General features: G+C 42.6%; 1 long non-coding RNA gene across 1 annotated transcript; it reads right to left on the bottom strand.

The window, feature by feature from the left end:
* Positions 1–7,156: 7,156 nt before the first annotated feature.
* Positions 7,157–7,560, bottom strand: LOC144767563 (uncharacterized). Its single transcript, XR_013598261.1, has 3 exons — positions 7,519–7,560; positions 7,323–7,426; positions 7,157–7,223 (listed from the first exon to the last, which is right to left on the bottom strand). It is a non-coding gene; the product is annotated as an uncharacterized LOC144767563 (long non-coding RNA).
* Positions 7,561–12,275: the final 4,715 nt, after the last annotated feature.

Raw genomic sequence — 12,275 nt, 5'->3', positions numbered from 1 at the left:
TTCACCTGTGTGTAACCTGTGTTCCATTGAATCTGGTGCACCTTTCAATGGTCCTTGGATGTCTGCCTGGCTACAACACCACATGCTGCCCTGGAGTCTGAACTGTTGATGGGTCCCTTAGTGGCCCATAGCCAGGACTGTTCCTTGGGGATGCGGCTAGTGTACAGCCCTTGTTGTGGCCAGTGGTGATCCCTGTGCAAATGCGCAGCGTCTTTTGGATATCAGTTTCACCGAAATCACCACAAGTTGTCCTTTCATGGTCTTGTCGACAACTGGATATGAGGAGCACCTTTGTTCCTTTTACGTGCTCAACTGGATGGCTGACATCTCTAATTTGGAAGTGTCCAATTTCTTACTGCAATCCTTGTCTTTTGTTTTCTTATTTGACCAAAGTCCATAAAGGATACACTAACTACAAACTGTGGTGAATGCTTTGGTTCTGTTTAACACCTGATTTCTGTCGTCATTTTGGTGCTACCAAGGGGAGGGTGTCATATGTCCCAGGCAGGCCCATTGTTGTTTTACCTGTGTTAGCATGAGCATTTTGCAGACTGCCCTCTGCTTTGGGCACATTATCATACAAACATATTTTGCTTTGTACCACCACAGGACTTTCTTTTTTGATTCCAAAAGTTTTTATTGGCAGTTTAAAAAAAAAAGGAAACAAAGGAGAACATTGACAAGCATACATAAGTGGTACATACAAGTATCGACTAAATGGTTGTGGTACATGTAATTAAAATAGTGGTTATTGCATTGACAATGGATTAGAAGACAGTGAGCACCAGTAATCAATAATCAATAATCAATAGCCTAACTGAAACATAACACAAAGTAAATAATAACTGAGGAAATCATAGGCTTCAAAATACAAAACGTGACAGTATGAACAGTAGTATCAATAAATTGGGCCACAGGTTGATGACGTTACTAATTGTGCTGACTTGTATCCAGCTATGTAGACAGGGAGGCACCGGCCGATCTAGAATGCAGAAAAAAGAGGGGGGCTGGGTCGAGGTTGCATGTAGGAGACTCATGGAGGTTTGTGGGCACTAAAGTAGTTGTCAAGGTTGATCCACATTCGCCGCCGGGGGGGGCGCCATGGAGAGTGTTGAAGAGATATATTATCGGCGCCTCGAAGATTGATTACCCAATTTAGCCAGCAGGCAAAGTTAGATTTTCGGGTATCTTTCCAATTATTGAGAACTACCTTTACAGCAGCCATGAGTAGTAGGTCTAATAAGGCCCTGTCATTGTCATTGAGGGACGTGGCTTTGAGGAACCCAAAGACTACGTATGACAATCCTCTGGGTGGGGAGAAAGAAAATACTTTATTGGTAAATTTGAAGACTTTATCCCAAAAGGGGACCACACATTCACATTGGAGAATGAGATGGTCAAGATATCCTTCAGCACATTTACAGTTCCAACAGAATGCATCAGCTCTGATGTTGTGAGCGAAAGACGTGCCGGTGTCCAGAAAGCTTTATGAAGTAGCCAAAATTTAGTCTGGGATAGCGTAGGGCTGATTTTGTGACGCATGCAAGATTCCCAGGTTTTGACCCATTCTACGTCTGATATAGGGAAAGAGGAGTGTGATGCCCAGAACTGTGTGAGGTGCTTAGTGAGATTGGAGTGTTGTGGGCGTAGGAGTTTATAGATCCTGGACACTTGATGGCCTAGCCTATTTAGTCGAGAGGTAGGACGGGAGAGAGGGAGGACTTGCAGAGAGCTTTGCCCTAGTGATCGCCGCCTTTATATGCAGGAAGTTATAAAATTCAAGTGGGTCAAGATTATATTTGGATTGGAGATCTTTGAAAGAGAGGGGATATGATCCTTCATATAGTTGGTGTGAGAAAAAGATACCCTTTTTAATCCAGAGGTGATTACATAGTGGTTTGCCCTTGTAAAGCACGGTATGGTTATGCCGTATCGACTCCCATCATGAGCGTCGGATGGTGGTATCAAGTAATTTATCTACTTTAAGAAGGGCAACTCTCGTGTTACGAAAAATTGGTTTCGAGCAGGTGATTGTATTCATGCTCGCGGACAGGGCAGCCGCCGGGGCAAAATTCCAGAGAAGGGATTTTTCTATCTCTAGCCAAACGGGAGTATAATCAGCAGGGGGTGACAGCCAGTAAGAGGCCTGTTTGGCGATAAACGCAGTTTGGTACCTTTTGAAATCCGTCAGATTGACCCCCCTAGGGATTTGTCCAGACGTAGTTTCTTTATGCTAATTCGTGCTTTTTTTCCTTTCCAAAGAAAATTGGTGAGTGTGGCATCTAATTTGTGATGAAAGTCCGGGGATAAAGTAAGGGGTAGCATAGTAGTGAGATAATTTACTAGTGGGGAGATCATCATATTGATGGTCTCAATTCTTCCCCACCAAGTTATGAAGCGGGGAGACCATCCATCAAGTTGCGTTTAAATTTTCTCTAAGTGGTTTTTTCATTACGCTGAAGGGTTTCAAGAAGGGTGCTACCAAATTCAATTCCGAGGTATTTAATGAAGCCGGACTGCCATTACAGGCCTGAATTACCCAGCATGTCTTTGGTACCGAGTATGTTCAGAGGTTTAACCTCAGACTTATCCCGGTTCAATTTGTAACCGGAATGGAGGGAATAGTTTTCTATGGTTGTCATAAGGGCCTCGATGGAGGAGTCTGGCTGTTCAGTGACCACCAGGATGTCATCTGCATATGCGGGCAATTTTATTTGCGTGTCACCAAATTCCACACTTTTGATATCATGGTTTCATTTTATATCGGCGATGAGAGGTTCAAGGGCCAGGAGTAAAAGAGCTGGAAAAAGGGGGCAACCTTGTCTGGTCCCTTGTTCTAAACGCAAAGGTTCGGAAAGAGAGCCATTTATGGCGATTCGGGCGGACGGGGAGGAGTAAAGGGCCATTGCCATGTCTATATAGGACTTCCCCAGGTTGAAAGATTGCATACATTGCTTTAGAAAGATCGACGACACCCTGTCGAACGCTTTTTTTGCATCCAGGGTGATGGCAACGGAAGGAGTGGCTGTTATTTTGGCTTTTTCTAAAACATGGCAAAGCAATCTCGTATTATCGTTGGACATGCGGTATTTAAGGAACCCCACTTGAGAATTACTAATTAATTTAGGGCGGATTGCATTCAGTCTGTTGGCTAGGGTTTTTGCGTAAATCTTGCAATCCAGGTTTATGAGCGAGATTGGGCAATAGTTTTTCGGTAGAAGGGGATCTTTCCCCTCTTTCGGGATGACAATTATGGTGGCCTCACTCATCGAATCAGTGACACCACCCTTTATAGCAAAGGACTGGAACAGGTTTAGTAAAACCGGGCTGATAATGCCCTCAAACTCCTTATGAAAGCTGTCCGAAAAGCCGCCAGGGCTTGGGGCCTTATTGCTCTTAAAGGTTTTGATGGAGGAAGAGATTTCCTGGACTGTGAAGGGGGAACCTAACTTGGAGCTATCCTCATCAGAGAGTCTAGGGAGGTCTAACGAGTTCAGGTAATTGGTGCACGCCTCTGTGTTAAACGCCATCTTGTTTTTGTAAAGGTCTTCGTAGAAAGATTGGAAGGCGTTTAGGATGTTGTTTTGCTTGGTATGGATGTTGTTGGCATGATCTTTAATTGAAGCTATATTGAATTGTTTTTTCTTATGTTTGAGGTAAGACGTGAGTAGTTTTCCAGCTCTATTACCCTCACATAATTTCAGTGCCTTGAATTTATTTATCCATACCTCAGCACGTTTGCTCATGATTGCGTTGTATTCATACTTCATTTTAGTGAGACGGTCTAGAGTGGAGTTATTATTTAGGTCGGCCGCATGGGAGATTTCCAGTGCCTTGATGTCTCTCTCAAGAGTTTCTAGTTTGAGATTACATTTTTTGTTCGTTTGTGCTCGGATGCCAATAATGACACCCCTAATTGTGGCTTTAAGTGCATCCCACACAACAGATATGTCCGAGCCTGGTAAGTCGTTCAATGCAATGTATTCACGGATGGCGTTCTCTATCCGTTTTTTGTTTTCAGGTTTGAAAAGAATGTCCTCATTAAAACGCCAACGTTTCGGGGGAAGGATAGAACGTGAGCCTGCGAGTTTAGTGAAGATACAGGAATGGTCCAAGACCAGTTTGGGTGCTATGTCTCTTTCCTCTATGAGGTGTGTGAATGGGCTAGAGATTAGTAGGTAGTCAATTCTCGAGTAAGAATTGTGGGGGGCGGAATAAAATGTATAGTCTCTCCCGACCGGGTGTTGTAGGTGCCAGGAATCGCGTAGGTTGTATTTGGAGCAGAGACGGTTAAGTATATCATGGGAACGTGAAGGGTGATATGTGCATTTGGATTGGCGATCCAGTAGGGGGTCTAGGGGGAGGTTGAAGTCCCCGTTAAATATCAAGAGCTCCTCTGGGGGAATGTTCTCTATTGCTGATGAAACGGATTCCCAGAACTCCGGGATATCAGAGTTTGGCCCGTAAATGTTTACTACGTGAATAGAATCATCGTCTCTCATTAGATGTGCCACAATCATTCTGCCATCATTATCTTGAGTATGTGAGATCATAGAATTGTTTGATTTTTTCGAGACTAGGGTGATCACCCCCCTCTTCTTGTGGACTGCTGGGGAACATAGGGTGTGTGAGATCCAATGCTGCTTAATGAACTCAGTGTCTTCTTTTGAAAGTTTTGTCTCCTGCAGCAGGATGATATCTCCTTTGGATTTTGCCAGATAGTCAAGGACTTTTCTGCGCTTAACTGGGTGATTAAGACCCTTGATGTTTAAGGATACTATATTGAGGCTTTCTTCCAGGGTTTTGATTTGAGTCATCTAACCGTTAGGTGTCGCAAGAGAATTGGCTGGCATCCTGCGGGTGCAACTGTGCAAGCTATGGGACCAGTATGGTACGAAGCGGGGGACTTTCACACAGAACCTGCCGTTGTTTTCGTGTTCTGTTCTTTTCTGGGATTTTTTCTGCACACCGTAGACATGGTCAAACAACAATGCCCCTTGTTACTTTGGGTTGGTCAGGCCTCAGCACCGAGACAAAACACACAAATGCAGCTGTTATTTGGGACCACATACTTTGTCATATAGCTATGTACAGTATAGGTAACAACACACTTGGAGAGGGATCTTTCCAGGGAAGAGGTGTGACAGCACCTGAGATGTAGAACTTTCATCTGTGCATGCTAAGGAGAGGGGTCTGCTTCCAACATGCAGAGATCATCTGATATATAATCACTTTGCTTCTGTAGAAGGGGAGGGGTTTAGGCTACCCTGTCTTGTATAATGACAGCTCCTTTTATGATTTATGGACAACTTACTATGCTGACCGTATTTGTGTTAAGCATTTTCTTACTCATTGTGGCAAGTATACTGCACACTAGAGCACCATAGTTAAAATTACATTTGAAACTTTTCTTGTGTCTCTGTCAGATCTTACTGTGGACTAGTACAGGTGTGAGAGCGTAAGCGTGTGTCCTGCAACCGCATTTCCTGAGAGAGTCAGGAGTATTATGCTGTGAGGTGTCTAATCACTTGTTCATCTGTGAGTGAGTAGGGAAAGTGAGACACTATAGCTAATCGGTCCCGGGCTCTTGGGTACTCAGGGGGTAGGATGACTCAGTCCCTGTGTACTAAGGTTCTATGATCCCAAGCATAGTTCATTGACTCAGCAGAATCCTTGCAAAAGCCTTTATGTGCTTTGCCTTTTGCTATCAGAGTTCCACTCCATTCATTTTGCTGGTGGACCTTCAGTCTTGCAGAATCTGACTCACAGGTATTCATTTTTCCTTTGGTAAGAAATCCTTTCAGACTGAATGAACTCTGACACAAAACTAAAGGATCTCAAGACCTGGCTCTTCTAATGAACCACTGCGCCCAGTCTGACATGCAACACCCCCCACCCCCATCACCGACAGCTCCTTCATACCCTCACGGGTGAGTAGCCGCACTCAACAAGTATTGATAGATGGATTGAATGAAGTGTGCACAGATTTTCTTTGGCGACACACACCACCTACTCTAGCCAGCTCTAAGCTTGAAAGTGCAGTTGTCTGTGTGAGTGCGTGCAACCCTCCTTCTTTTGTGCAACTTAAGAATATATAGAAGATATCCCACCCACAGTCCATTTTCGAGCATCAAATTGCCTGGTATGCGAGGGGATACAACAAGCAACTGAAGTGACTCCCTCTTGACCTATACATACATTTATCACTGGAGTAATCTCTCAGACACAGGGCACATACCAACAATGTCTACACCAAATGTGAATTATTTTTCATTTTATTTCATTTTCAAAGTACAAAAATCTGTTTTTTCATTTTTATCACAATTTTCGAATATGACAATTATAAAAAAAAAATGTATATACATTTTACAAAGTAATTTCAGAAACAATTATTATGCACTATGTCAAAGCTATGCATGTATATCCATTTCAATTCATAAAACCACAGTTAAATATATACAACACAGGTAAAGAGCCACACACGCACAACACATACATACTAACTAAACATCCATCCCATCACAAAAACAACAAAGATTGTATCCTACAACATTGAATCTGGTGTCCTTTACAAGACCCAAGTCATGTGATTTTAACAAGAAGAGGAAAAGGTCGACGCGTTTCGGTGGAATTAGCAGGAGTGCGGACCACCTTCTTCAGGACCAAAACAGATACAGTGCGGTATAGGATCTCTAAACCTGGATTGTCAATCTGAAATAATATGCACAAAATATTATTTTAGTTTTTCATGCACCAGTGCCCTGTAAAGCTTAGTAGATGCTTAGTTACATTTGAAACAACAGACTGGATCACAACCCATACAACAGATTCTCACAGTTTCTCAGCACCCAGTGAACCTTATAACCCATTCAAAGAAAGGTGATACCCAGCTTCTAAATAGAGAACAGAGGGATCAATGCAGTGCCACAATCATTTCTTGGCTTGAGTCACAAAATTATATTAAAAGTGTGCTTGATAAATACCTCTGCCCAGAGCGAACATGTATATTGAGATATTTCTTGAGATGGCACCACTCTCACACGTCACCTGGATCAAAAAGGACATAGAAATTACTAGTCCTGACTATGTTTGGAATTAGCCTAAAAAATGTGCTCAGCATGCAGTGCAAAATAATCCACCATTATTACCTGGAAGATAGGCGCAGTCAATTTTTACATCCTTTTTAGTCAGAGTACGACAACCAGCCAGTAGCTAAAAACAATCTTTTTCAACAAAAAAAGAGAAAAGGACCTTTTGTTGTAAGATCTCACTACGATTTAGTTAAGAAAAATAAATAATGGCCTACACAATATGTTTTTTACCTGATTAGTATAGGAAAATAGCTGACCAAGGCAGGGGGCGGCTATTAATAATATATCAATTTGGTGCTTATCCTTTGTTCAATAGTGTGGAGGGGACGCCACCTCTGAAAAGAAATAATCAGAAGCGCCTTCCATAAGCATCTTCAACAAAATTAGGAATGAAACCTAAATACAGAACACGCAGGTGCTAACTTACTTTTCTGTGTCAAACACTAGCAGTTTAGTCTCCTGATCGTCATACGGGTACTTCAGTGCCTAAGAAAGAAACGGCATATGATAATTAGGAATTAGAAACTAACTCCCATGTTCTTGCAGCCTTAATTTCTCAGCGAGTTATGGTTACACAAATGCGGCAGGTAACCGATATCTAAGTATAGTTTATTCAAACATAACCTATGAGTGAATACTTTGGTGCGTCATCACCACCCAGCTCCTGGCACTCACTAAGGGCATTCGGATTTAGAGAACGAGCCGAAAAATCTCATATAATACCGATATGCACATACACCTATCCTGCTGTTGAGGTGCTCGCACATATATACAAATATAGTATTAACCTATCAATAGCTGTATACCCCGCAATTGACTGTAGTTGGTTTGCCACACCTAGTGACTGCCGTATACCTTTTCTCAATTAACCCTTAAGTTGAGTAGGTATGTCCGCCCCAGGGATATAGGTGATTGAATTACTAGGCTGTTTAAACAGATTTAAAGATCACAGCGCTATACTAACCTGCAGTTTCTACTTTAAATAAATGTCTCTACACCTTGGTATAGACATGTTTAGCGTATCTTAACCTAGGGAGAGATATATGCTCTACACCTTGATATAGACATGTTTAGCGTATCTTAACATTGGGAGAGATATATATACGGACAAGACCCTACAAGCACTTACGTTTTTTAGAGTCCCAACTTTCTAATCCCCTTCACGAGCCGCCACCGCTGCCGCCATCGTCCACAGATTCCTCGATGTTGTAAAATTACGAACGTGCCTCACTTCTTAAAAAGCGCGCTGACTAATTGGTAAGCTGTTGCAGCTGTGACTATCGTCCCGTACTTTCGACGTCATGATCGACTATCTTAGGGCATAAAGTTAAATGAGGGACTAAGCTGAACGTCACCATCTTGAAGATCTTTGAACACAACAAACAAATCTAACGATTTATTATATGGCCATCAATCATCACCGGAGTAGCCAAAAACTATCTCAATTCTTAAGGACTCGAATTATTATCACACAGCTCTATATCGTCCCGCACTTACGACGTTATGGACGACTATCTCAGGGCATAAAACTAGATAAGGGACTAAACTGAACGTAGCCATCTTGAGATGGTCTCAACATATCAGAAGAATCTGACGATTTGTTATGTGGTCACCAATCATCAAAAAAGTAGCAAAGGACTGTCTCAAATTATGAAGGACGTGAATTAATAATACAACAACTCTGGCACAGAGGACTCATGTAAATATATTTATATATTCATAACAAAAATAATATATATGCATGACAGTCAAATTTAATGATTGACATACATATAATCAAATGCTGAGTATCAATACTAGTAACCCTATCTGACCCTCCATCAGGCGACAAGCCGCACAAATAGGCATTGCTGACCATACATAACCTTATTTTTGCCCATAGTGTGACTAACCACCCAACGTTTTATGTTAGTAACTACCAGGGTTTAGTGATAATCCATTGAATTTCTTCATTCAACCCCTGTTTCACAGAGTCTAAATAGAATATCCAAAAACACTCACGCCGTTTGCGTGAGATGTCCATAGGGGTACCAACACTCCCCTTTACCTTTTCTAGAATGCACCAGCGAACGTCGGTTGCAGAATGGCATTTTTCCAGAAAGTGTCTGACCAAGGGTGCCTCTGTACGATTGTTTCGTATAGAGGATTTGTGTTCGCTCAGGCGGACACGAAATTCACGTCCAGATTCCCCAATATAAACCATATTGCAGGGGCAAGAAATACAATAAATTATATTCTTGCTTCGACAATTCGTGAAGTCTTTAAGTTTGATCTTTTTCTCTTTATGTACGAAACAATCTGTAACAATGGCTGTGTCACATGCGTGGCATCCGCCACACCTGTGATTTCCCAGAACGGGTGGTAGTCCTGTGATGGTACTTTGCCTTAGCTTATTGGTGTTCTGAATTCTAGTGTGGACTAGTATATCACGTAAATTGCGATTCCTGCGAAATGCTACCAACGGTGCTTCCAATCTTGGCTCCTCATCTCCTATATTTAGTATCCTCCAATTTCGCTGAATGATGTTTTTAAGTTTGAAAATGAACGGGGAGTGATTCACCACACATACCACTTGTTCTTTCTTGGCACGTTGATTACCTTCTAGTAGGGCGTCTCTATTGTAGTATTTAGCCCTCTTATAGGCATGTCGGACTAGCCGATTCGGATAGCCTCTAGTTAGTAATCTTAATTTGAGAGCATCTCCATGTTTATGGAATTCAGACATGGTACTACAATTTCTTCGAATTCGAAGAAATTCTCCAAAGGGAATTGAATCTTTTTGTATACCAGGATGGTAACTTTGGTATTGGAGAATCGTATTTTTGGCTGTTGGTTTACGAAACAGACTAACTACAAGGACCAAATTGGTCCCAGATATACAGATATCCAAGAATTCCACACTTTGAGGAAGTGAAGGTTAGGTTACAGTCACTTGCATTGAGCCATAGTAGGTATTCTTTCAGGGAATCTTCCTCACCTCTCCAGATTAGAAAAATGTCGTCAATGAAGCGCCTCCACGTGACAACATTGTCAAAGAATGGAGCCACTTCATTAAAGACATTTCTCCTCTCCCACTCACCCATGTAAATGTTAGCCACACTCAGGGCACAGGAAGCGCCCATACTGGTGCCCTTTATTTGCTGGAATAGTCCCCCGTTAAACTCGAAGAAGTTGTTGAATAAGACTACTTCCAGACATTCCAGTATAAAACCATCAGGTCTGTCACCCGGAGTCCTAGACAGGAGGTCGGCCACCGACTGTAACGCTTGACATTGAGGGATATTAGTATATAAAGCCTCAATGTCAAGCGTTACCAATATCTCAGTCTGAGGATTAAATGCCATACCCTCCAATTTCGAAATGATGTCACCAGTGTCACGAATGAAGGAGGCATAAGTGCGGGTCAATGGGCACAAGAAAGAGTCCACAAATTTTGAAAGTGGCTCCGTGCTAGAACCAATGCTGGAAATAATTGGTCGCATGGGAGGATCGGTCACGCATTTGTGAGTTTTGGGGAGTCCATACAGGGCAGGTGTAACTGGACAGGATTTGTTGAGAAAGTCAAACTCCTGTTGGCAAATATCCCCTCTTTCCAAGGCCTTGCCAGTAATCTCATCAATAGTCTGTGTAAGTTTCATGAGGTCCCTTGGGTGTGCCCTCCTGTAATGGTGGGTTACTGATAGCATGTCATTAATCCTTGTATCGTAGTCCACTTTATCAAGGACAGCAATCCCTCCCCCTTTATCGCATGGTTTCACAATCAGTTCTCTATTCGATTTTAAGCTCTGAAGGGCCTGGTTCTCTGTTAGTGTAAGGTTATTTCGAACAGATTGAGATTTGTTGGTTAACCTACCCACTTCTTTTAAAACAGTTTGTTCAAAAATATGAACCTCTGGGCCAACCATTTCCAAAGTTGGAGTAAATTGTGAAGGGGGTTTGCAGTTGGAGCGGTTGGTTTCGCTTATAACTGTAGGGCGTTCTAGAAAAAATTTCTTCAAACGAACTTTCCTAAAGAATGAGAATAGATCTTGAAATAGTTTGAAAATATTAGGATGGGTACTAGGAACAAACGAGAGACCTCTACTAAGTAGGGAACGTTCCTCATTGTTCAACTGTGTGGATGACAAATTGAATATTGGTAATTCGTCATTCCTGTCTAACGATGGCATATCTTCAGTATTCAACGCCAATATTGGTTGTGTCTGGTTTTGACATATGGCTGTTGATGTTGAGGGGCTCCCTGATGAGGTTCCCTCCTGTCTGGTTCCCAACGTTTGTTCCTCCCATGAAACCGACCTCTCCCTAAAAAAGGGGATGACTGGCCTCGATGTAATTGTTGCCCCATCGCTCTGCCACGAGGTGGGCGTCCCTCATAGTGGTGTTCTTCATTATCATAGCCTGTCTCATTTTCGGAGTCGGTTGAGAATGTGTCTGAGAAGTTAAAGCCTCTCCTACGATATCTATTGGAGTTGCTTGGTTGTCCTTGATTATAATTAGGCTCTTGGTAAAAAGTAGCCTGTAAATATGGATATGCCTTCTCCTGGGTGTACCATCTAATATCCTTTTTTAACTTGTCAGTTTTTTTGTTCGTCAGGTATGTTTCAAAGTCAGTCATATCTGTATTAATCTTATCCAATCTAGCCTTCGCCTCTTCAAGTGCTGTGGAGGAATTCAGTTTTTCCTCCAAAGATATAATTTCCTTGTTCAAAGCCTCCATCATGTCCCTGGCCGTCTCGATGATAAGCATCATCCAGTCCCTGGAGCAGCGGTTAGCAATGAGCGACCACCGCTCCAGGAACTTTCTGACTTCAATGAACAAGGCCGGAACATTCCTGACCCGTAGGCTTTGGTGGCCGGTGGAAATGGGAACACCTCCGTCACCGAGCCAGAGCGCGAAAAATTTGGGAGTCCGATGGGATAGCAACCTCTCCTTCGCTTCCCATATTCAGCAGGTTGCTGGTTGCTGTCTCACCAAGTTGAGAAATCTACGCAAGATCTTGAGACTACTACCAGTAGAGTGCCGTAAAATGGTGGTCCATGCTACAATAACATCGAGGCTGGACTACGCAAACGGACTCTATCTCGGCCTCCCACGGTATCTAATCCAGCGCCTTCAGACGGTACAGAATGCGGCTGCGAGACTGCTGAGGTGCATTCCTTTCAAACACTCTGTCTCTCCGCATC

Source organism: Lissotriton helveticus, chromosome 7 (genome assembly GCF_964261635.1).
Source record: "Lissotriton helveticus chromosome 7, aLisHel1.1, whole genome shotgun sequence".
NCBI classification, from domain to species: domain Eukaryota; kingdom Metazoa; phylum Chordata; class Amphibia; order Caudata; family Salamandridae; genus Lissotriton; species Lissotriton helveticus.
This window is presented reverse-complemented; position numbering and strand designations above follow the sequence as displayed.